This window comes from Hyla sarda, chromosome 6, assembly GCF_029499605.1.
Source record: "Hyla sarda isolate aHylSar1 chromosome 6, aHylSar1.hap1, whole genome shotgun sequence".
Taxonomy (NCBI): Eukaryota; Metazoa; Chordata; class Amphibia; order Anura; family Hylidae; genus Hyla; species Hyla sarda.
Window position 1 is genome coordinate 36,821,910 of NC_079194.1, and position 27,192 is coordinate 36,849,101.

Below are 27,192 nucleotides of genomic sequence, written 5' to 3' on the forward strand. Positions count from 1 at the left end.
ACTAATGAGGCCTCAATGAAATTTCCTGTTGAAACAGAGTGAAGAAAGGCCACAGCAGAAAAGGCAGTTTAGCAGGCAAAGAAATCCATACAGAAATCGTCAGGCGTGGAGAGGATGAATCCACACCCAGTAACGTCTCTCCCACGTTTACTAGGTGCGTGCATCTTCCCAGATGTGGAGGACAAAGAGGACAGTCCTTTAGGAAATGCTCGGAGCTCGCACAGTAAAGGCAAAGGTTCTCATTCCTACAGCGAGTCCTCTCAAGTTGGGTCAGGCGAGACCGATCCACTTGCATAGCCTCCTCGGCAGAAGGCACAGTAACAGGTTGCAGCGGATGCTGAAAGAGAGGAGTTAGGCAAGGAAACTGCCTGGTGTGAACAAGATCCTTTTCTTGGCGTAGCTCCTGTCGCCTTTCTGAAAAACGCATGTCAATGCGGGTGGCCAAATGGATTAGTTCAGACAGGGTTGAGGGTATCTCTCGTGCGGCCAGAACATCTTTGATGTGGCTGGATAAACCTTTCTTGAAGGTCGCGCAGAGAGCCTCATTATTCCAGACTAATTCTGAAGCAAGAGTCCGAAACTGAATGGTATAATCGCTCACTGTAGAGCTTCCTTGGACTAGATTCAACAAAGCCGTCTCGGCTGAAGAAACCCGGGCTGGTTCCTCAAAGACAGAGTGTACTTCTGAGAAGAAGGTCTGGACTGAAGTGGTGACTGGATCGTTGCGGTCCCAAAGCGGAGTGGCCCAAGACAATGCCTTTCCAGAAAGTAAGCTGACCACGAATGCCACCTTTGACCGTTCAGTTGGAAATTGGTCAGCCGACAGCTCCAAGTGCAGAGAACACTGGATCAGAAAGCCACGGCACAACTTAGAGTCCCCGTCAAACTTGTCAGGAAGAGAAAGACGGACTCTGGTACTGGAAGTGGCAGCTTGCAGTTGAGGAGGTGCAGGAGCTGGCGGAGAAGATGGCTGCAGCCGTAGAGGCAGAAGTTGCTGAACCATTGCAGTCAGTTGGGTCAACTGATGTCCTTGTTGGGCTACCTGTTGAAACTGTTGAGCCACAATGGTGGTGAGGTCTCCAAGGCTTGGTAGCGGCACCTCAGCGGAATTCATGGCGGGATCTACTGTCAGGATCCGGGCTGGCGGATGGTGAGGACACTGGAGGTAGATCCTCTGTGCCAGGGAGGTGATGGCATGGGCCGTACCAGGGGAACCGAGTCTAAGGGGTTACTGGTATTCACCAGAGCCCGCCGCAAAGCGGGATGGACTTGCTGCAGCGGGAACCCCCGGTAGCGACTCAACCCCTCTGGCAGCTGAGATGGCGTGGTACAAAAGGACAAGGCAAGGCAAGGTTCGTAGTCAGGGGCAACAGCAAAGGTTCTGGGAACAAAGGCAATGGACACTCAGGAAATTCTTTCTCAAGGCACTAGGCAACAAGATCCGGAAGGACAGGAAGGGGAAGAGGTGTTTTATACGTTTTACAGTAATTGGGCCAGGCACCAATTAATGGTGCACTGGCCCTTTAAATTGAAGAGAGCCAGCGCGCGCGCGCGCACCCTAGAGAGCGGGGCCGCACGCGCTGGGAGGACACAGAAGACAGAGGGAGGTAAGTGGAACGGGATGCGGCCCGCGGGCGGACTTGTGCCGCCACGCGGATCGCATCCCCACCGGCGGCACTGTATGATGTCAGCAGAGAGCAATTTGCTTGTGATGTCAGCAGAGAGCTCTGTGTTCCAAAAAGAAAATAATTTCCTCTGTAGTATTCAGCAGCTAATAAGTACTGGAAGGATTAAGATTTTTTAATAGAAGTAATTTACAAATCTGTTTCACTTTCTGGCACCAGTTGATAAAAAAAAAAAATAAAATAAAAGTTTTCCACCGGTGTACCCCTTTAAGCCTTTAACGACGCAGGATGTAAATGTACGTCCTGTTGAGCTGGTACTTAACGCACCAGGACGTACATTTACGTCCTAAGCATAACCGCGAGCATCAGAGTGATGCCCGGATTATGCGCGGCAGGTCCCGGCTGATGATCTCAGCCAGGGACCCGCTGCCATTAACCCCTCAGATGCCGTGATCAATACAGATCACGGCATCTGCAGCATCCCGGTCACTAAAATGGATGATCGGATCACACGCAGTGCTGCCGCGGCGATCTGATCATCCAGCACGGCAGCCGGAGGTCCCCTCACCTTCCCGCAGACCAGAGCAGAAGATGACCGACAACACTGATAAGTGCCATGTCCTATACATAGCACTAAAACAGTATTAGCAATCGAATGATTGCTATTAATAGTCCTCTATGGGGACTATTAAAGTGTAAAAATAAAAAAATTGTAAAAAATTAAGTAAAAAAAAAATGGAAAAACCCCCTCCCCAATAAAAACGTAAATTGTCCCATTTTCTCTATTTCACCCCCAAAAAGTGTTAAAAAAATATTTTATATACATATTTGGTATTACCGCATGCGTAAATATCTGAACTATTGAAATAAAATGTTAATGATACCGTACGGTGAACGGTGGGGACGTAAAAAAAAATATCTGCTTTTTTTAGCATTTTATTCCCCAAAAAATGTATAAAAAATGGATTAAAAGTTTTACATAAGCAAATATGGTATCAATATAAAGTACAGATCACGGCGCAAAAAATGAGCCCTCATATCTCCGCTTACACGGAAAAATGGAAAAGTTATAGGTCTTCAAATTAGGGTGATTTTAAACATACTAATTTGGTTAAAAAGTTTGCAGATTTTTTTAAGCGCAACAGTAATAGAAAAGTACGTTATCATGGGTATCATTTTAATCATATTGACCAAAAGAATAAAGAACACATGTCATCTTTACCGTAAATTGTACGGGCGTGAAAACGAAACCTTCCAAAATTAGAAAAATGTAATTTCCCCACACAAATAGTATTTTTTGGGTTGCGCCATACATTTTATGGTGAAGTGAGTGATGCCATTACAATGGACAACTGGTCGTGCAAAAAACAAGCCCTCATACTAGTCTGTGGATGAAAATATAAAAAAGTTATGATTTTTTGAAGGCGAGGAGGAAAAAATGAAAACGTAAAAATAAAATTGTCTGAGTCCTTAAGGTCCAAATGGGCTGAGTCCTTAAGGGGTTAAGCTTGGTGAAGTAGTCAGCATTGTGACGAATCTGTTCTGAGAAAGGAGGGCATAAAAGCTTATCTAGCATTTAAAATCTCTGTGGCTTCTAACAATAATTCTCTTTGATTTGTAAAATTTAAACGGTCAAAAGTTGAAGCTAAAAATATAACTTTTCTATTGCTGAATGACTAATATTTCATGTGCTGGCAGGCCACGCTTATGAGCTGTTAGTTTTACATAGGAACATATATGGGGGAGATTTATCAAAACCTGTCCAGAGGAAAAGTTGCTGAGTTGCCCATAGCCAATCAGATCACTACTTTCATTTTTGAAAAGGCCTTTGCAAAATGAAAGAAGCAATCTGATTGGTTGCTAGGTGCAACTTAGCAACTTTTCCTCTGGACAGGTTTTGATAAATCTCCCCCCATAGAATGTGTTGGCAGATAAGAACCATTTGGCCCATCTAGCCTGGCTCATATTCTGAAGTCTATGAATAGGCCCATGCCCTATCTAATATAAAGGATGGCCTTATGCCCAGTGTCATTGCTAGGGCAGGGGCTAACTGGGCTCTAGCCCCGGGTCTGGTGTTCATAGCCCAGTGTTTGGTAACAATAGAAAATTAAGTTTTTTTTGGTGCTGGTCCTATCTTATGTTAAAGTATTAGAACACTGGTTTCATGTCCTACAATACACTTTATTGGCACTACCGCAACGTGTTTCTAGTCCGGACTGGACCCTTCGTCAGGCAAGGTGTATACATGAGAAAGAAAAGGCTGACAGTAAATATCCTAGGTACGTCATGGTGAAGGTCATGTTAATTACGGTATTCACAGACTCGGATAGAATATGGATTACACACAAAAACACAAGTTAGACATCATTTTAATATAAATATTACATTCGCATATTGGGGTTTATTTACTAACGTGATCCCGACTCTTTTTTTTGTTGGGTTTTGAGCCCCAATTGTGTTGCACGTCCCATGCGACACAATTTGCCACAAAAAAAACCCCAAAACCCTCCATTTTACAAGAAAACCCTGAAAAGGGGGCATGGCCACAGGAGAAAATTGGCATTGCCCCGACAAAAGGGGCGTGTCCCCAACATTTTTGAAAAATCCCAAAATATCTACTAAGGTTTCCACAGAAAATGTGGATTTGAGCTGAGGAAAACCCTACAGATCAGAGCATGTGTAAAAAAAAAAAAAAAAAAAAAAGCAAAATGTAGGGAAAGTGGAAAATGTAGGAAAACCTTAGTAAATACTTTGGGAAATCAAAACCCACAAAGAAAACTACACTCCATTTTTAGTAAATAAACCCCATAGTAATTTTAGTTTAAAAGAGTTATGCAATATCTTGAGGCACACTGGTTGAGAAACGTTGCCCCCATGCTGCCAGAACAGTGAACCCTCACATGTGACTCCATTTTGGAGAAATACACCCCTTAGGGAATGTAATAAGGGGTGCAGTGAGCATTTACACCCCACAGATGTCTGACATATTTTTTTGAACATTCGTCCGTGAAAATGAAAAATTTATAGGGATATTTATCAAAACCTGTCCAGAGGAAAAGTTGCCCATAACAACCAATCAGATCGCTTCTTTCATTTTTCAGAGGCCTTGTTAAAAAGAAGCAATCTGATTGGTTGCTCTGGGCAACTCAGCAACTTTTCCTCTGGACAGGTTTTGATAAATCTCCCCCTTAATTTTTTATTTGCACAGCCCACTGTTTCAAAGATCTCTCAGATGCCAGTGGGGTGTAAATGCTCACTGCACCCCTTCTAACGTTCTGTGAGGGGTGTAGTTTCCAAAATGTCACATGTGGGGGGTTTCCGCTCTTCTGGCACTGTGGTTTCTTTGTAAACGCACATTGCCCTACTTCAAATCCAGCCAAATTCTCTCTCCAAAAGCCCAATAGCACTCCTTCTGTTCTGAGACCTGTTGTGCGCCAGCAGAGCATTCTGAGTCCACATTTAGTATATTTCCATTATCGGGAGAACATACTCTTCAAATTTTTGAGCCTTTTTCTCCTTTTACCCCATGTAAAAATGAAAAATCTGGGGTAACACCATCATTTTAGTGTGAAAAATAAAATTTTTCATTTTCACATCAACTTTAATGAAAAGTCATCAAACACCTGTGAGGTGTTAAGGCTCACTAGATGGACCAAATGGCTCTTATCTGGCAACACATACTATGTTTAGCTAACATGATCCCCGCCACCTTTCACGGGCAATCAGATCCGCCACCGGAACCGCCGCAGATGCCATGATCAACAACCACCAGTTCTTTTGATAAAGCTGGGGGACCAGCAAAATGTCAAGGAACTGGCTATTTGGAACTTTTAATAAGTCAGCTTATAGTCAGCTCCAATACCATTATCAACTGATCTGCTCCTGATTGGCCTTTCTACATTAGTGCACTCTCCTTTATTATAAGCAGCAGAGATATCTATTAGATATAATAGAAGCTAGACTAGAGCCGTGTTTTTAAACCAGAGGTGTGGTACTGACACCTAGTGTACAAGTTTTACATCACACAAGTGTGTTTCTATATTTGATTTATCATTATCCCCCTTTTTTTTTAAAGGGAGTGAATAAAAGTTACATTTTTGTAGGAGGTGTCCTAGTTTAGAATACCCCTTTGGGGTTTTCCCTAAAGTTGTTGTAAACAGTATATTACCCTGGTACCTCCTGGGGTTTTGTTGTAAAGTGATCTGTATTGATCACAGCATCAGAGGGGTTAATGGCGGACATGAGCGCAATCGTTGACGTCCGCCATTACTGGCGGGTCCCTGGCTGCTAATAGCAGCCGAGACCTGCCGCACATGATGCGAGGAGCGGTCCGGAGCTTGCAGTCATTTCCATGATGTAAATGTAAGTCATGGTGCGGGAAGTGGCGCCGCATCATGACGTACATTTAGATCAGATGTCGTTAAGGGGTTAAAAAAATGTAAACACACTTTGATGGCTCGTTTTTAGTACTGAGACCTGTAAATGTAACCCTTTAAGAACGCAGCTCATTTTAAAAGTATGTTAACCCTTTAGGTGTTTCACAGGAATAGCATGACCCGAGAGCACTTCACTTTGCGGGCATAGAACGCATGTATGACAATATGAGCGATGTGAACAAGGAGCTACGGCTCGCACAGCGAGAAATCTACTGGGACTTAATGAAAGGAAAGATCTTTCATCGTTCATATAACCGCATGTACACTAGGTTTAGATCCTATTTTGACCTTACTTTCACTATATGGGTGTTTTTGGAAAGGTTTGTGTTTACTACATATATATATATATATATATATATATATATATATATATATATATATATATATATATATGCTTTATATGTGTTTTACCTGTACCACGTGACTTCAGGTGATTTAAGCACACAGGATCGCCTGAGTTCTAGAGACCGGAAGAAGCATCACTGGATGTGAAACAGTTCTAACTTTGTTGTTCCCCTGCACCCCCCCTGCCTTCTCCCGATGTCGGGTGTCTTTGTCTATGGACCCTGTGGCATTATGCATTAAAGCCTGAAGTTTAACAGTGCGGTGAGTTGCGACTCTATTCATTTCTTCTTGTGATTGGATTATCTGCATACTGCATGTTTTCTATATAGAGTCAGCACCCCGCCACCCACAGACTCCGACACAGACTCCGGCACCTGCTGTGCCTAAGCTTTTCTTTGTTTGAACTATATTTAACTTTACACTTTGCTGATGGTCACAAATGATCAAGTATATACTGTCTATTCAATTATATTGCACAAAGGGGAAGATTTATCAAAACCAGTGGAGAGGAAACGTAGACCAGTTGTCATAGCAACCAATCAGATTGCTTCATTCATTTTCAACAAGGCCTCTGAAAAATAAGTAATCTGATTGGTTGCTATGGGCAAATGGTCAACTTTTCCTTTGCACAGCTTTTGATAAATCCCCCCTCCCCCACAGAGTCGGGGTGGGTGTGGGGTGTAAGTAGTGTATGGGTATATCCAGAGGAAAAGTTGCTCAGTTGCCCATAGCAACCAATCAGATTGCTTCTTTCTTTTTGCAGAGGCCTTGTTAAAAATGAAAGAAGCGATCTGATTGGTTGCTATGGGCAACTGAGCAACTTTTCATATGCACAGGTTTTGATAAATCTCCCCCTATATGTATAGTTTTCCATAAATAGAAAGGGAAAAAAAGCACCTAAATGTCTAAAACACACCTATATGTTCAGTGTATGTCACCTACTAATGGGGCGACAGGGAAGTAATATAAGAGATCCAACTCTAACTAACAGAAAAAAGCACAGAAAAAAGGGGCAGTGAAAACATCGGCACTAGTACAAAAAGGTATATACACAACTCTATCCAGGTGGAAGGGGAGGAGGTAACTGACCCGGCGTGTAAGACCGGTGTTGCTTCACGGGGCCGTAGCTTTGTGACGTCAAGGCTCCGCCCCGTGTGACGTCACGCTCCGCCCCCTCAATGCAAGCCTATGGCAGGGGGCAGCTGTCATACCCCCTCCCATAGGCTTGCATTGAGGGGGCAGAGCGTGACGTCACACGGGGCGGAGCCTTGACATCACAAAGCTACGGCCCCGTGAACGACAGTAATCAGACCAGGAGCGAACACGCTACGGGGACTGATTTTAATGGGGTGCGGTGTGCAAGATCGCGGGGGTCAGCAGCGGCAGGACCCCACAATCGGATTGTCAGGATTGTCCCACAGATGTGTGTGGTGTCCCAGAACAGCTATATTGTGTCAATGTATTGTAGGCCCTGTCAGACTGAGACCTCCAGTGTCCTGGGAGCTCCCATGCAGGGACTCAACCATTTCTAATTTGTATTTACACTGTTATAACTTAATAATCTGTTATTAGGTATCTGTAGCTTTAAGTATGTTACCTAGCAACCTCATGCCTAGTCAGGGTATGTGAGAGTGGAGGACTGAGGGCTAGACTAAACTTTTGTGTAAGGTATTATGTTATTGCTTGTATGTAACTGTATTGTTAATCCCAAAGGAGAGACAGACAACTCTATGGTCCACAGCTGCCTGGCCAATGGGCTTTAGTTTAGCCTTCCCTTATAAGGGGTGGCATTTCCTGTGTAGTTGAGTCTAGGTGGAGTTCAGTGGAGTTGAGGAGCACAGTTCAGGGGTCAGCAGTTCTGGAGAGTTCAAGTGTGGAGAGAAGCTGAGTGGAGTGGAGTGCAGGAGTTCAGGAGAGAAGTCGAGTTCAGAGTAAAGCAACTCATTTTCAAGTAAGAGTACAGAGTGGAGAAATATCAAGCCTTTACTTCAGCCTTGACCAGAGAATTCCTAAAGGACAATTCATTATCTTCCGACAAAAAGCCACAAATCTACCGACACTTCAGTAAGTGACTGTAATCTCAAGCCTAATATAGCGCAGACCTAAAACTCCTAGTCCGGCCATAAGAGCCAACATATATGCAATATCAAGTCCAGGCACTGCGAGACTGTCTGTTAACCCTTTGGGCAACTTTGGTTGAGCGCTGTGAAGAATGTACCACCTATCTTCAAGTTAGTAAAGCCTCCGTTAAACTGCAACCTAGTGTGGAGTCAATTCTTTCCTTGCTAGCCTGTGGGGAGACGGAGTTCCCCGGACCTGTAGTACCCCGGGAGATACCAAGACTACAGTGGCGTCACGTGACATTAAGGGTTGATACCATCCGACTTTGGGTTAATACCCCCAAGAACAAGTAGCTAACCCCAGCGTAGTGGTGGCTGCGGACCTCACCCGTGGCCACCACATGTGTGCCCCATACATATATGTAAAGGAGTACAAATGTGCTGTTTTTAAGGAAAATAACTTATATCCCTGTAAAGTTCTTCTCCCCCATGGATCTGATCACCTAGTTTCCTCTCTGAGCTCTAACCCTGCTGTTGCCAGGCAACAGAGCACACAATTTCCCACAATCCCCCTTGCTTATAAGCACAGTGGAGACAAACTGCCATTATCTTCAGGAGACTGCAGGTGAACTGACCATGTATTACCGTGACATAGTGGGCTGTAACCAAGGGCAATATGAGTACATGGAGGATTAGTAACCTTATATATCTAAAACAATATTGTAATCCTGGTACATTTAAATATGTAAAATTTCACATAATGCATTAGTATAGACCTTTTTTTTTTATGGGACAACTTCTTTAACCCCTTAAGGACCCAGCCATTTTACACCTTAGGACACGGCCATTTTTTGCACATCTGACCACTGTCACTTTAAACATTAATAACGCTGGAATGCTTTTAGTTATCATTCTGATTCCGAGCTTGTTTTTTCGTGACATATTCTACTTTAACATAGTGGTAAAATTTTATCGATACTTGCATCCTTTCTTGTTGAAAAATCCCAAAATTTGATGAAAAATTAGAAAATTTAGCATTTTTCTAACTTTGAAGCTCTCTGCTTGTAAGTAAAATGGATATTCAAAATAAAAAAAAAATTATTCACATTTCCAATATGTCTACTTTATGTTTGCATCATAAAATTGACGTGTTTTTACTTTTGGAAGACACCAGAGGGCTTCAAAGTTCAGCAGCAATTTTCCAATTTTTCACAAAATTTCCAAACTCACAATTTTTCAGGGACCAGTTCAGGTTTGAAGTGGATTTGAAGGGTCTTCATATTAGAAATACCCCATAAAAGACCCCATTATAAAAACTGCACCCCCCAAAGTATTCAAAATGACATTCAGTCAGCATTTTAACCCTTTAGGTGTTTCACAGGAATAGCAGCAAAGTGAAGGAGAAAATCCACAATCTTCATTTTTTACACTCGCATGTTCTTGTAGACCCAATTTTTGAATTTTTACAAGGGGTAAAAGGAGAAAATGTATACTTATATTTGTAGCCCAATTTCTCTCGAGTAAGCACATACCTCATATGTCTATGTAAATTGTTCGGCGGGCGCAGTAGAGGGCTCAGAATCAAAGGAACGACAAGGGGAGAGTTTGGAGAGTACGTTTTTCTGAAATGGTTTTTAGGGGGCATGTTGGATTTAGGAAGCCCCTATGGTGCCAGAACAGCAAAAAAAAAAAAAAAAACACATGGCATACCATTTTGGAAACTAGACCCCTTGAGGAACATAACAAGGAATAAAGTGAGCCTTAATTCCCCACAGGTGTTTCACGACTTTTGCATATGTAAAACATTTTTTTTTTAAATGTCACTAAAATGTGTGTTTTCCCCCCAAAATGTAAAATTTTTGCAAGGGTTAATAGCAGAAAATACCCCCCAAAATTTGTAACCCCATCTCTTCTGAGTATGGAGGTACCCCATAAGTTGACCTGAAGTGCACTACGGGTGAACTACAATGCTCAGAAGAGGAGTCATATTTGGCTTTTTGAGAGCAAATTTTGCTCGGGGGGCATGTCGCATTTAGGAAGCCCCTATGGTGCCAGGACAGCAAAATAACCCCCACATGGCATACCATTTTGGAAACTAGACCCCTTGAGGAACGTAACAAGAGGTACAGTGAGCATTTACCCCCCACTGGTGTCTGTCAGATCTTTGGAACAGTGGGCTGTACGAAATTTTTAATTTGCACAGCCCACTGTTCCAAAGATCTGCCAGACACCAGTGGGGTGTAAATTCTCACTGCACCCCTCATTACATTCCGTGAGGGGTGTACTTTCCGAAATGGGGTCTCATGTGTTTTTTTTTTTTTTTTTGCGTTTGTCAAAACCGCTGTAACAATCGGCCACCCCTGTGCAAATCACCTCAAATGTGCATGGTGCACTCTCCCTTCTGGGCCTTGTTGTGCGCCCCCAGAGCACTTTGCGCCCACATATGGGGTATCTCCGTATTCAGGAGAAGTTGCATTACAAATTTTGGGGGCCTTTTTTCCCTTTTACCTCTTGTCAAAATGAAAAGTATAGGGCAACACCAGCATGTTAGTGTAAAAAATTTTTTTTTTTTTACACTAACATGCTGGTGTAGAACCCAACTTCACCTTTTCATAAGGGGTGAAAGGAGAAAAAGCACCCCAAAATTTGTTAGGCAAATATGGCGATACCCCATATGTGGCCCTAAACTGTTGCCTTGAAATACGACAGGGCTCCGAAGTGAGAGTGCCATGTGCATTTGAGGCCTGAATTAGGGACTTGCATAGGGGTGGACATAGGGGTATTCTACGCCAGTGATTCCCAAACAGGGTGCCTCCAGCTGTTGCAAAACTCCCAGCATTCTTGGACAGTCAACGGCTGTCCAGCAATACTGGGAGTTGTTGTTTTGCAACAGCTGGAGGCTCCATTTTGGAAACAGTGGCGTACCAGACGTTTTTCATTTTTATTGGGGAGGGGGGCTGTGTAGGGGTATGTGTATATGTAGTGTTTTTTACTTTTTATTTTATTTTGTGATAGTGTAGTGTAGTGTTTTTAGGGTACAGTCACATGGGCGGGGGATTACAGCGAGTTTCCCGCTGCGAGTTTGAGCTGTCGCGCAAAATTTGCTGCATCGCAAACTTGCAGACTGATACTCACTGTAAGCCCCCTGCCCATGTGAATGTAACCTGTGAACCTCCAGCTGTTGCAAAACTACAACTCCCAGCATGCACAGTCTATCAGTGCATGCTGGTAGTTATAGTTTTGCAACAGCTGGAGGCACACGGGTTGGGAAACACTGAGTTAGGAAACAGACAATGTTTCCCAACCAGTGTGCCTCCACAACTCCCAAACATTCTCAGACATGCTGGAAGTAGTAGTTCGGCAACATCTTTAGAGCCAGATGTTGCCGAACTACAACTCCCAGCATGCTTGGAGTTGTAGTTTTGCAACATCTGGAGGACTACAGTTTGCAGATCACTAATACAGTGGTTCCCAATCTGTTCCCTTCCAGATGTTGCAAAACTACAACTCCCAGTATGCCAAAACTGTCCAGGCATGCTGGGAGTTGTAGTTCTGCAACATCTGAAGGGCCAGATGTTACAGAACTACAACTCCCAGCATGCCTGGACAGTAAGGGCATGCTGAGGATGTGTAGTTTTGCAACATCTGGAAGGGCACAGTGGTCTCCAAACTGTGGACCTCCAGATGTTGCAAAACTGCAACTCCCAGCATGCCCAGATGCCAAGGGCTGTCTGGGCATGCTGGGAGTTGTAGTGTAAGGGGACCAGATGGAGCAGTCCAGATTGCTTTATGGTGGTCTGGACTGCTGCAAAGGTCCCGCGACGCCGCCGAAGATCAGGGACGAGGTAAGTACCAGGGCCGGGCCCCAGCAGTCCCCCGTCCCCCACCGCGTCCTCCGGTCTTCCGCCCGTCCTTTCCGGACTTCCAAGGGCCGGGCAGGGCGGGAGGAAGTAACCGCCCCCCCCCCCCCCCTCTGCGATTGGTCGGTTAACTAACCGACGGATCGCAGGGGATAGGAGGAGGTGGCAGGCTTGCCACCTGGCTCCTAGCCTCCAGCATGGTCCTGGCTGTCTGTGACAGCCGGGATCATGCAAAATTACCAGGCGGTCGGGTCCCAGAGACCCAATCAGCCCCCTCGCGATTTGCGGCGATCGCCGACATGGGGGGCAGACATGGCCCCCCTCGGCGTTTGCCCTGGATGCCTGCTGAAGGATTTCAGCAGGCATCCGCTTCCGATCCCTGCCCGGCGCACGGCAGGGACCAGAAAACGCCAGGACGTACGGGGACGTCCTGGGTCCTTAAAGCCCAGGGTGCGGGGACATCCCCGTACGTCCTGGGTCCTTAAGAGGTTAAAGGGATACTCTGCCCCTAGACATCTTATCCCCTCTCCAAAGGATTGTGGATAAGATGTCTGAAAGTAGGGGGTCTGGCCGCTGGAACCTCCCACCGCAGGGAGTGTTTGTGAGGTCACACCACGCCCCCTCCATTCATGTCTATGAGAGGGGGCGTTATGGCTAGTACACAGAATGGCACAGTACCGGCTCAGAGATCACAGGGTGGGGTCCCAGTGGCCAGATCCCTGCAAATAGTAATATTATTCCCTATCCTTGGGATAGGGGACAAGATGTCAAGGGGCAGAGTACCCCTTTAACCCCTTGGGGACCAAGCCCATTTTGAACTTACTTAAAAGAAATGGGGTTACACATTTTGGCATTTTTTTTTCTAATATTACCCATTGTGAAAAGTGCTCCCACCTCCCAGGCACTCCTTTACTGATGTTCAGAGCCCTGTTTGTCAATCAAGGAGGAGCTGTGAGGGGAGAGTAATTAAGGGGATGTGTCAGGCTGTGGCACTTGTGTAGCTTGGCTTAGCCTTCTTGACACGTGGCTGATGAATAGAAAGGCGTTTTAATACGTTTAGCTACCACCATTAGCTCCAGGAAAAGTAAAGTTTACTTTCAGCAAATACAGCTGACAGATTCTTTTTACTCCAGCAATACATAAGACAATTTTGAGGACACATCCAGGTGGTTCTGCACCATACATTTGTGTATTTCACCTGACTATGAGACAATACTGGATTTCACTATGTAGAATGTTGATTTAGGGATCTATCCAATTGACAGCAGGCCATGGAGAACTTAGTGATGAGGAGAGTTTCTTGGGAGGGGGTGTTGCGAGCGTTCAGCAGACACTGTTGAGGAACCTGAGGAGGACATAAGTGACGTGCAGACACAACTCGATGATGATGAAGCCGATTGCACTTAGGAGCTGGTGCAGAAGGGGTTTCCTCATCATCAGGAGAAGAGGGTTAAGGTTGCCCATGAGGCAGCAGCTGAGCCAGCAAGGTGGTAGCATGATTGGCAGTCAGCATGGTGGCAGAAGTGGAAAGTCTGGAGCCAAACATGTCCGCGGCAGCCTACCTTCCTGGAAGGTAGTGGAACAGGGGTTCCTAGAGTCTGCGGCAGTAGCAGTCAATCAGTGCGGACTGTTTTGTTAACCAGGCCACATGCAAGATGTGTCGGCAGAAGGTGAAGCATGGCCAGGGTCTCAATGTTGGCACCATGGCCCTGCGTCAACATATGCAGCATCACCATAAAGTGGCCTGGGAGAACCGTGCCTCCGATGTGTTGGTCCAGCCTGCTGCATCACCCAGTGGCACGCCGCTCCCTGTTTCAGCCAGCCAAGGCTCCACCACTTCAGCCCAAGGGGGATGTGTGTCATACCCATCTTCTGTCACTTCAGATGCTCCTGCTCCTCCTACTTCAAGTCACATTCCGCCAGCAATCCATCGGCTAAGCCATGTCTAAGAGACAACAGTATGCACTCACTCATCCAACGGCGCAGAAGCTGAATTTGCTCCTGTCCAATTTGCTGGTGCTGCAGTCCCTCCCTTTTCAAGTGGTGGACTCTGCACCTTTCAGAGAATTGATGGCTTGTGCCGAGCCGAGGTGGAGAGTCCCAAGCCGTCATTTCTTTGCGAAGAAGGCAGTACCAGCCCTGCACAAATTTGTGGAACAGAAGGTGGGCCAGTCCTTGAGCCTGTCAGTATGTGCCAATGTGCAAGGCAGCGCCAACGTGTGGAACTGTAACTATGGACAATACATGTCCTTTACGGCCCACTGGGTGAATGTGGTTCCTGCACAGCCACAACAGCAACTTGTACAGGTCACACCGCTTCTGCCTCCACACTCTCACGCTGTTCTTCACATGATTTGCCTTGGCGAACGGAGTCACACAGGGGAGGAACTGCTAAAAGTAATTCATCAAGAAATCGAATCATGGCTTACTTCATGAAAACTGGAAATGGGAACCATGGTCACTGACAATGGGAAGAACATCTTGTCTGTGCTGCGACAAGGAAGCCTGAGACATGCGCCCTCCATGGCACACGTGTTCAATCTGGTTGTGAAGTGGTTCCTGAATAGTGTTGCTCGCGAATATTCGCAATACGAATTTTACTCGCGAATATCGCATATTCGCGAATTTGTGAATATTCGCGAATATAGCGCTATATATTCGTAATTACGAATATTCGTTTTTTTTTTTTTTCCCCCCCACAGTACACATCACAGTGATCACCCCTCTCTGCTTCCAGCTTGTGTGGTGTAAAGAAGGCTCTAATACTACTGTGTGAGACTGGTGTGCGAATGTTCGCATATGTTCGCATATGCGAAATTTTGTATATGCTAAATTTCGCATATGTTATTTTCGCATACGTGAATGTTTCGCATATGCAAAAATAAACGAGAATATTACGAATATGCAAATATTCGCGAATATATGACGAATATTCGTCCATATATTCGCGAATATTCGCGAATTCGAATATGGCCTATGCCGCTCAACACTATTCCTGAAGTGTTCCCCCCCCCATCTGCAAGACATCCTAACAATGGGAAGGAAACTTTGCATGCACTTCAGCCGCTCATACACCGCAAAGCACACTCTCCTTGAGCTGCAGTGTCAGAATGGTATCCCCCTACATAGTTTGATTTGCGGCGTTTCCACGTTGGAATTTCACCCTCCATATGTTGGACCGACTATACGAACAGTGAAAAGCCATCACCGATTTCTTGATGATCCAAGTGAATAAGGGGACTCCCCTGTGTAACACACCCTCCTTGAGCTGCAGCGTCAGAATGGTATTTCCCAACATAGTCAGATTTGCAACATTTCCATGTTGGAATTCCACCCTCCATAAGTTGGACCGACTATACGAACAGTGAAAAGCCATCACTGATTTCTTGATGATCCAAGTGGATAGGGGGACTCCCCTGTGTAACTTCAATGTCAACCAGTGGCAGGTCATACATGACACCTGCCATTTGCTCAGGCCCTTTGAGGAAGCCACATTATTAGTCAGTCAACAGGACTACGGAATGAACAATGTCATTCCACTGCTTCATCTACTACAACATGTGTTGGAAACAATGGCTGGTCAGGGCACTGGAGACGTGGCGCCTACATTTCACGGCCGTATGAGCCCTGTGGAGGCTGAACTGGAGGACGAGGGGGAGGGGCATAGTGGAGCACAGTTTAGGTTTTGCAAGATGGGTGGTTTTTCTAGTCATCTGACAGGAGAGGAGGAGCAGGAGCAGCTAGAGGAGCTAGAGGGTTATGAGGAAGGCGAAACAGAGGACCCAGACACACCATGGCAGTATGCAGTGGAGATGAAGGCAGGGAGTTCCTCTGAGTCACATGCACAAATGGCACGATGCATGCTCACTTGCTTGCATAGTGACCGCCGAATTGTCACCATTCGGCAGTGGGATGACTTCTGGCTCTCCACCCTATTGGACCCTCGCTACCAGCACAAAATGGGGGCATTTTTTAAACCCACTGAGAGAGAGGACAAACTGAACTACTACAGAGACATCCTACGTAGTCAGTTTGCTGATGCCTATTTGCACCATCGTCCATCCTCTTGCAGGTCTGACTCGGGGGGCCCTCTGTGCTCACCTTCCACTGCCATGGCTGCTGCTCCCCACCTCCCGGGTGGGGTGGCAGGAGCAGTACCAGCTCCATCAGCAACAGCCGGAGTCTACAGTCGCTAATGATTAGCTTTCTTCACCCGCATAGTGAACCAACTCATCAGCAGCAGGTAGACCTGGAGCAGGACCTCAACCAGCAGGTGGTGGCATACCTTGACATGACCATGCCAACACACCTTGAAGATCCGCTGGACTTCTGGGCAGCCAAACTTGATTTATGGCTGAAACTAGCAGAGTTTGCCATGGAAAAGCTGTCCTGCCCAGCCAGTAGTGCTCCATCAAAGCGGGTGTTTAGTGCGGCGGGGGCCATAGTAAGCCCAAGGAGAACTCGTCTGTCCACGAAAAATAAGGAGAGACTGACCTTTGTGAAGATGAATCAGGCATGGATCAGCCAGGATTTCCACCCACCAATGCCTGATGCATCAGAGTAGATTGACCATGGAGCCACACCAACACTTGGTGTTGATAGTGCAAAACATATATAAGGTGCTGCTCCCCAGTTATAGACATTCCTCCGCATCAGACCACAAGTAAGTATTGAGGATATGCATTACGTAAAACTTAACTTTTAATAATAATCTAAGGATAAAAGTTCCAAAACATTTTAGAAATCAAACAAAAACAAAGGTGTGCAAACAACACCATGTGCCACCTACACCACCAAGTATTGAAGTGATGCAAAGACCTCTAAAAGGTGGAAGGGAACAACGTATGGTCCGTTGTAACCGGTGGGGGGTAAAAATTTCCCCTGTAAGGCCCTTCTCTCACAATAATTCCCTTCTTGGCAGGTGTTACCCACCGTAAAAAGGGCGGCCCCACACAGGAACCTCTCCCTATTTCCCCCTACAAACACTGCAATTTCCCAGGGTTTTTAGGTGGAAATTGAGTTTCCTGTGTGGGGCCGCCCTTTTTAGGGTAACACTTGCCAAGAAGGCAATTAATAGGGCGAGAGTAGGGCATTACAGGGGAAGATTTTACCCCCACCTGCTACAATGAACAATACGTTGTTCCCTTCCACCTTTTCTAGGAAAGTGTAACTTGTCTTAAAAAAGGGCGGCCTTACACAGGAACCAATCCCCATTTTCATCTAAAAACCCTGGGAAATAGCAGTGTTTGCAGGTGGAAATAGGAAGAGGTTCCTGTGTGGGGCCCTCCTTTTTAGGGCGAGTAACACTTGCCAAGAAGGGAATTAATAATGGGAGAGTAGGGCCTTAGAGGGGAAATTTTTACCCACACCGGTTACAATGGACCATACGTTCTTACAATGGACCATATGTTGTGTCACTCCTGACACCCTCTGTGCCGCCACCTCCAGGCTGTGTTATTCAGCCACTATATGGTCTCCTTATGCTGCTGCCACCTCCACGCTATGTCATTCAGCCACTATATGGTCTCCTCATGCTGATGCCACCTCCAGGCTCTGTCATTGTGCTGCTCTACGACAGTGATTCTAATAGAGACACCTCTGATCTGCATGTCATATTGAATAACATTATTATTTCACTAACCCAGCACACACCCTACTGTATACCTGTTACAGCAAGGCAAAGTGTTCTACATATCTATTGAGGCTCTCTGTAGGCCAGAAATAGGCATCTTTAATAGTGATTCTCTGTGAATAAATTCGGACCGAAACAAATTTATTTGGAATATTTGACGAATCGGCTGAATCGAATTTTTCAAAAATTTGCTCTTCTCTTTTGAGGGCCAATATCTCCACAATTTGATCTCGCTTAATAAAAAGAAAAACCTGTAATCTTCAATACAGATAGAAATTGTTGAATTTGCTAGTTATATGTATTTAGGAAGAGTCTCCTGAATTGAATCTCAGAAGATTTTCTCTTAGTCACCAATTAGTCACCAAACATTATTGATATTAAAGCCAAAAAGACCTTTTCTCACAGATGATTAATGCATTGTAAAGTTTATTAAACGTGAGACTACAAGTAAAAGAGATTTTAGGCCAGGACTCCACCTGTTTTCTCCCTGCGTTTTTTTCACTGAAAAAAATGCCAGAAAAAACACCAGTGCAATTTCTTGTGTCTGATGTTTTTTTCTGGCGTTTTTTTTCCTGGCGTTTTTTTGCATTTGAGTGGAAATTGCATTTTTTTTTGGCCATTTGACATTTTATTCAATATTTGTTGGGTACCAAAAAAAAAAAAAGGATGCAGTAGGGATGGGAAAGAATGTATTTAACAATTTTTTGATTTTTTATAACAAAATTTTAATTAATTTTGTAATAAAGTGTGTGTGTTTCACTTATTTATTTTTTATTTTTTACAATTTTTAGGTAGTACTACTACTCCCAGCATGGAACAAACTGTTCTATGATGGGAGTATTAGTACCTGTACTAATATAGATAGATCACAGCAGGTGTCAATCCTGAAACCCGATCTATTGCAGAGATGCGGAGCGGCTCTATACAGTGCTCGCATCTCTGCTCTGTACTAGAATAGAAATTCACATCACTCATTCATATTTTCTGCCCAGAGTGGGGATCGGCCGGATGGTTGCAGCCAATCACAGGTCTCAGAGGGAAATATGAATGAGTGATGTTCTATTCATATATATATATATATATATATATATATATATATATATATATCACTGGCCAGAGTATAGTGCAGAGATAGTGCAGCTTTCTCCTGCTCCGCATCTCTGCACTCTCTGCTCCATGCTGGGAGCTGTAGTATCTGCATTATTAGACAGATTGCAACAGGTGTCAGAAGTTACACTCGCTGCGATCTGTCTATTAATGCAGGTACTACAGATCCCAGCATGGAGCAGAGTGTGCTCTATGTTGGGAGCAGTAGTACCTGCAGTTAAGGAAAGATCACAGCAGGTGTCACTCCTGATGTCCGCTGTGATCCTCCTGTATAATGCATAGATGCGACCGGACGCCCATCTATGGTCCCCTGCACTGACGTATATATACACCTATTCATATTTCCCACAGAGTTGTGATTGGCAGTAACCATCTGGTAAATCACAGCTCTCTGCAGGAAATATGAATAGGTGTATAAATACGTCAGTGCAGGGGACTATAGAAGAGCGGCTGACCGCATCTATACATTATAGAGGAGGATCGCAACGGACTCGGGGTGATCTGTCAATTAGTACAGGTACTACTACTCCCATCATGGAACAGTGCGTTCCATGCTGGGAGTAGTAGTACTACCTAAAAAAAAATATATATAATAATATATATATATATATATATATATATATATATATATATATATATATATATATATATAAAGAAAAGTGAAACACACACACACTACATTTTGCCCGCACACATTCATTGATCCCTGTTTAAAAATGTAATTATAAAAAAGATATATTTCGTTAAATATTTTTTCCATCACTACTGTAGCTTTTTTATAATTTTTTTTTTTAATGGTACCCTATGAAATTTTATTAAAAAAGGTATCTTCATCAGTCCAAAAAAGAATAAAAACCGCCTGCAAAAACGCCAAAGTTAAAACCCACATGCATTTTTCTTGGATTTTTTTTTACCCCATAGACTTCTATGGCAGAAAAACGGCACAATTTCAGGGGAAAAAAACGCCATAGGTTGAGCATGCTGCGATTTTGCAAAACCGCCAAGGAGCTGAAAAAGAGTGAAAAAACACCAAAAGGATAAAAAAAAACGCCAAACTGAAAAACGCAAAGTGGAAAACAGAATTTTGCGATTTGTCATTAATTTACCGGTAATATCTGTCCGCAGCGTTTTTCGGCTGAAAAAACGCCATGCAACAGAATTGGCATTTTTCTTGGCGTTTCCCCCCCCCCCCCCCCCCCCAAAAAAAAAAAAAACAAGTGTGATTCCAGCCTTAGAGTGAAATAAAGAGAAAAATAAATTATTAAATAAATAGGGTGTACATGTGGAGCTTTTCCCTTTATGGAAAGATCTGCCCATTGCTCAATGCATAGACCTTTTAAAGGGGTTATCCAGGAAAAACCTTTTTTTTATATATCAACTGGCTCCAGAAAGTTAAACAGATTTGTAAATTACTTCTATTAAAAAATCTTAATCCTTCCAGTACTTATGAGCTTCTGAAGTTAAGGTTGTTCTTTTCTGTCTAAGTGCTCTCTGATGACACGTGTCTCGGGAACCGCCCAGTTTAGAAGAGGTTTGCTATGGGGATTTTCTTCTAAACTGGGCGGTTCCCGAGACACGTGTCATCAGAGAGCACTTAGACAGAAAAGAACAACCTTAACTTCAGAAGCTCATAAGTACTGAAAGGATTAAGATTTTTTAATAGAAGTAATTTACAAATCTGTTTAACTTTCTGGAGCCAGTTGATATATATATATAAAAAAGTTTTTTTTCATGAATAACCCCTTTAAGTTCTATTTCTGGCTGTCTGCCATTAGGGAAGTCTCCTTACAATTTATATAGTACATGAATAACATATAATCAACTCTGCATGCATTAACTTGTCTAAAGTCTATCTAGAAAACATCAACATGGAAGCATCCCAAACCATTCACCAGTTCCCTAGTACGGTATAGGACAAAACCACTAAATTCAGTCTGGAACATACAGCGAGGTTTATGTGATAAAATTCAATATACCGTATTTATCGGGGTATACCATGCACCGGCCTATAACACGCACCCTCATTTTACCAAGGATATTTGGGTAAAAAAAGTTTTTTACCCAAATATCCATGATAAAATGAGGGTGCGTGTGTGCGCGTGTATACCCCGATACACCCCCAGGAAAGGCAGGGGGAGAGAGGCCGTCGCTGCCCGCTTCTCTCCCCCTGCCTTTCCTAGGGTCTAGAGCGCTGCTGTCGGCCCTTTTCACCCCCTGGTTATCGGCGCCGCTGCCCGTTCTGTCCCCCTGACTATCGGTGCCGGCGCCGATAGCCAGGGGGAGAGAAGCGGCGCCGACAGCCAGGGGGAGAGAAGGGGCAGCGGCACCCATTGTCGGCGCCGCTGCCCCGTTGCCTCCCCCCATCCCCGGTGGCATAATTACCTGAGTCGGGTCCGCGCTGCTCGGGTCCGCGCTGCTCCGCTGCTCCAGGCCTCCGTCGTTGCTATGCGCTGAACGGCGCAGCGCATGACGTCAGAGCGCCGCACCGTGCATAGCAACGACGCTGGGGACCAGCGTCGTTTCTATGCACGGCGCGGTGCTCTGACGTCATGCGCCGCGCCGTTCAGCGCATAGCAACGACGGAGGCCTGGAGCAGCGCGGACCCGACTCAGGTAATTATGCCACCGGGGATGGGGGGAGGCAACGGGGCAGCGGCGGCGGCAATGGGTGCCGCTGCCCCTTCTCTCCTCCTGGCTGTCGGCGCCGCTTCTCTCCCCCTGGCTATCGGCGCCGGCACCGATAGTCAGGGGGACAGAACGGGCAGCGGCGCCGATAACCAGGGGGTGAAAAGGGCCGACAGCAGCGCTCTAGACCCCAGGAAAGGCAGGGGGAGAGAAGCGGGCAGCGACGGCCTCTCTCCCCCTGCCTTTCCTGGGGGGGTATCGGCGTATAACACGCACACAGACTTTAGGCTAAAAATTTTAGCTTAAAAAGTGCGTGTTATACGCCGATAAATACGGTATATATTCAGTATACCAGGAGAATATAATATATTAGCAGTTGATTACTGGTAAAAGCTATATTGATAATTTTTTTTTCTATTATTATAGAATATATTTTGAATTATATATGAATAAAAACATTTTTCATTTGTAATTGTAGTCATTTTTCTCATGTATTTTGCTTGTGGCATATGTTTCACAGGGAATGGTACATGTCAGGTACGGCCGTCGAGCTTTCATTAAGGTTACTCTATAAAGAAAAAAGAAACAAGGAAAAAATAGAAAAGATTACCATTAGTGTATCTAGATTAACCAATACATAGTGCTGGAAACAATCTATATAATCACTTAATAAGTTAAATATTATATTATGAAATATCCATTACTTATAGTATTACTCCATTGAATTAAAATAGAAACAAAACTTGAAAAATGAAAAATGTTCTGTTTAGTCCTATTATTGATTTACTTCATGGCTAGGGCCCCAAACTCTACAGTGGAATTTACTAAAACCGGTCTTACCGTATATACTCGAGTATAAGCCGACCCAAATATAAGCCGAGGCCCCTTATTTCACCCCAAAAACCCAGAAAAAATAAAAATAAAAAAATAAAATAAAAATAAAAGTTATTGACTCGACTATAAGCCTAGTCCGGGCCATCTATGCTGCAGGGACCTTCCGGTGAGGATGGTCAGTCGTTGCGGGCTGTCCATTTTCACCGGGGGGCCCTCTTCTCCGCGCTTCGGGCCTGCCCCAGACTAGTGATGTTGCCTTGCCGACGTTCGTGCGCAACGTCCCTGTGCGTCATCGTCAAGGCAACGTCACTAGTCCGGGGCCGGGCCTGGAGCGGAGAGAGGGCCCCCCAGTGAAAATGGACAGCCCGCAACGACTAACCATCCCCACTGGACGGTTCCTGCAGTATAGATGGCCCGGACCAGCTCACCCTTCCTTCCCACCGAGGGGGAGGTGAGTGCAAAACAAAAGGATGTGGGGGGGGGGGGGGGGGTGCTGGATGATGCCGAAGGCCGCAGTGATCTTCAACTTGCGGACCTCCAGAGGTTTCAAAACTACAACACCCAGCATGCCCGGAGAGCCGATGGCTGTCTGAGCATGCTGGGAGTTGTAGTTTTGCAACATCTGGAGGTCTGCAGGTTGAAGACCACTGAGAAGGGATTGACAGGCAGAGAGTTCACTCGAGTATAAGCCAAGGGGGTGTTTTCAGCACAAAAAATTGTGCTGAAAAACTCAGCTTATACTCGAGTATATACGTAAAATCCTGCTGGCTTTAGACATCTAAAACTTATGCCTGAAAAAGAGGCAACAACCAATGTGTGCAGCTCACAACTGAAAGGTCCAAGGTTTAAGTGGTTAAAATATTAATCCCCACCGGCCAAATAAAAATGGAATAATGTAAATTATTAACCACACCTCAAAGACCTCACCATTTAATTTGGTGCATGATGATGAATTGGAGACAAAATGTGCATTAAAAAATGCAAATATTTTATTATCAAGACGATATAAAATTGGCAAATAAAACCATATACACAATATAATAAAAATAAAAAGCACCAATTCCCCTCCTACCACTGGGCCCTAGTGGTGGATGCTATATCGTATATTGTCAGCAATAAATGCTATATAATACCGGCACTATATGTGAACTATCTTAAGATATGTTAAGTCAAGTAGCTAATGGTTCTAATTAGAGATGAGCGAATCGAAGTTGACGAACCTGAATTCGTTACGAATTTCATGAAAAATCCGATTTGCAACGAATACGAATATCACCCCGATTCTATCGCGCGAATCGCTTCATTAAACTCCATTTTACAGCGTTCCAGGCTATTGGGGACCTAAGATGGCGGATCCATATGTGAGTACATGGGGCAGGGGATTATGGGAGGGCGGGAAACAGCGGCGGGAATGAAGGTAGGCGGGCTGACCCTGAATCACATGTGAGATGCAGCCTATCAGTGTTCACTGACCCCTGTGATGTCACAGCCCCTATATAATCGGCGGCCATCTTGCCTCTCTTCATTTCATCTATGCAGTCAGATGGAGAGGACGGGACTGTGTGTGTGTGAATAGCTCATACCACAGCGTTACACTGCAACTGCTAGTCACATCAGCATTAGGGAAAGGCAGGAGTGCAGAGTGCTGTGCTGTTACACTGAGAAGGATCATTGATAGCTAAACCTCCTATTCACATTATTGAGCATTGCAGCAGAGAGGGGCAGATAGCTGTCAGCTGCCTCATACAGATCTCCAAGCTGCCTGAACGTTCTGAAGCATCTTATCTCCTCATTGTTCATCCCAGTTGAGTTTATTTTTATTTGCTCCACGAAACTTCTGCTGCTCAGAATTGTGTGACAGAGTGCAATTTAGGGTTTAATCCCTGGATTTTTTTTTTGTGGTGCTGCACTGTTGGGTCCTGCTGCTGTTCAGAAATACGTGATTGTTCAGTGGACTGTAGTACATTTGTACCATTTTGTACCTGTTAATCTGTCAAGGGGCTACATACTGTGCAAGTCCAAACAATACTATTCACCGGCTCTTTTTTTTTTTTTTAAACAGTTTTTTCTGCGTATAGTTATGCATATATAACTGCCCTCATCAGTGCATACCGCATAGGTACATCCAAGTATTGTACCATTTAGTACCTGTTAAGCTGTCAAGGTGCTCCATACCGTCAAAGTCCAAACAATAGTATCCACCGGCTGGTGTTTTACAAAAATACAGAGTTTTTTCTGCTAATAGGCCCTCATCAGTGCATACCGCATACGTTCGTCCAAGTCTTGTACCATTTAGTACCTGTTAAGCTGTCAAGGTGCTCCATACCATCAAAGTCCAAACAATAGTATCCACCGGCTGGTGTTTTACAAAAATACAGAGTTTTTTCTGCTAATAGGCCCTCATCAATGCATACCGCATACGTTCATCCAAGTATTGTACCATTTAGTACCTGTTAAGCTGTCAAGGTGCTCCATACCATGCTCCATACCGTCAAAGTCCAAACAATAGTATCCACCGGCTGGTGTTTTACAAAAAATACAGAGTTTTTTCTGCTGATAGTTAGGCATATTACTGCCCTCATCAGTGCATACCACATAGGTACATCCAAGTATTGTACCATCTAGTACCTGTTAATCTGTCAAGGGCCTACATACTGTTCAAGGACAGCCGTAAGTAATCACCTGCTGCTGTTCTAGACAAATACTGTTCAAAGAGTAGTGTAGCGTATTGTAATACCCTCATAAACGCACTAAGTATGTAGGGCAGAGAAGTGCCAGGACGTGCACAGAGGAGTGGCAGAGGCCTAAATACTTCAGGAAGAGTTGGCAGTAGACTTGGGGCGAGTGGCAGCAGGAGTCGCAGCGAGAGGCCTGAGCTCCCGTTATCAGCCAGCGGTCGTGTCTCCACCAGCAACCCATCTGCCGTCGTCGATTGGTTAACACGCTCATCCACATCATCACAAGTGACATCTGACACCCCCAGTCAACACTCGGTGGTTTCCTCAGACACAACCCTCAGTTGGCATGGCCCGGGAGCAGTCCGTGTCCTCCCATTGCCTTTGTCCTATGCTGTTCCCTCTCCTAAAGAAGTATCTTATGCTGTGGGTTCAGCTCCACTATTTACTGAGGACGATCCAAAAGAGGACAGTCAGCAGCTACTGGACAGCCAAGAAGGGGAGGAGACAAGCGCCGCTTGCTCCGCTAGGCGGCCAAGTAGTGATGCGGAGAGTGACGTGGGAGGCGGTGTTGCAAGTGTTCAGGGTCCTGAAGCAGACACTGTTGGGGAACCTGAGGAAGACATCAGTGACGTGCACACAACGGTTGATGATGATGAAGCCGATCGCAATTGGGAGCCGGGTGCAGAAGGGGCTTCATCATCAACAGGAGAAGAGAGTTGCAGGTTGCCCTTGAGGCAGCAAGGCGGTAGCACGGCTGGCAGTCAGCGTGGTGGCAGTAGTGGAAATTCAGGAGCCAAACGTGCCCGGGGGAGACCACCTGCTTCGCGGCAGCCTACCTTTCCGGGAGGTAGTGGAACAGGGGTTCCTGGAGACTGTGCCAGTAGCAGTCAATTAGTGCGGACTGCGGGTGGGAAAATCAGCTACTCGGCGGTGTGGAAGTTTTTCATAAGGCATACGGAGGAGGTTCACGTAGCCACATGCAAGATCTGTCGGCAGAAGGTGAAGCGTGGCCAGGGTCTCAATGTCGGCACCACGGCCCTGCGTCAACACATGCTTCGCCACCATAAAGCGGCCTGGGAGAACCGTGGCTCTGATGTAGTGGTCCAGCCTGCTGCATCACCCAGTGGCCATCCACTTCCTCCTTCATCCAGCCAAGGCTCCACCAACTCAGCCGAAGGGAGCTGTGTGTCAAACCCTCCTTCTGTCGCTCCTGCTTCTCCCGCTTTTAGTCAACCATTCCGCCAACAATCCATCGGCGAAGCCATGTCCAAGAGACAACAGTATGCGCCCACTCATCCAACGGCGCAGAAGTTGAATGTGCTCCTGTCCAAGTTGCTGGTGTTGCAGTCCCTCCCTTTTCAAGGTGGAGAGTCCCAAGCCATCATTTCTTTGTGAAGAAGGCAGTACCAGCCCTGCATATGTTTGTACAAGAGAAGGTGGGCCAGTCCTTGAGCCTGTTGGTGTGTTCAAAAGTGCACGGCAGCGCCGACGTGTGGAGCTGTAACTACGGGCAGGGACAATACTTGTCTTTTACGGCTCACTGGGTAAATATGGTTCCTGCACAGCCACAACAGCAACTTGGACAGGTCACACCGCTTCCTCCTCCACGCTCTTGCTCCCAGGCAGTTGGTCCTGTTACTGTGTGAGATGCCGCCTCCTCATGCTCCACCGTGTCCTCGGCCTCCACTGCATGAACAAATCTCGGGAGCCATTCATCGTACCATGTGTGTAGGGCACGGCGGTGTCAAGCTGTTCTTCACATGGTTTGCCTTGGCGAACAGAGTCACACAGGGGAGGAACTGCTAAAGTTCATTCGTAAAGAAATCCGAGTATGGCTTACTCCACGATATCTGGAAATGGGAACCATGGAGACAGACAACGGGAAGAACATTGTGTCCGCGCTGCGACAAGGAAGTGTGAAACATGCACCCTGCATGGCACACGTGTTGAATCTGGTTGTCAAGCACTTCCTCAAGTCTTCACCCCATTTG

At 45.4% G+C, this 27,192-nt stretch overlaps 1 protein-coding gene across 2 annotated transcripts in view; it reads right to left on the reverse strand.

Moving 5' to 3' along the window:
• The window catches only part of LOC130275484 (complement factor H-like), a 162,024-nt gene that overhangs the window by 122,941 nt on the left and 11,891 nt on the right, over positions 1-27,192 (reverse strand). The window contains exon 1 of one of the 2 annotated variants that reach the window (XM_056523522.1): positions 6,473-6,581. The exons of the other annotated variant lie outside the window; for it this stretch is intronic. The gene's annotated coding sequence lies outside the window, so the exon portion shown is untranslated. Of the gene's footprint in view, positions 1-6,472; positions 6,582-27,192 lie in introns of those variants that run through there. 2 annotated transcript variants of the gene reach the window in all.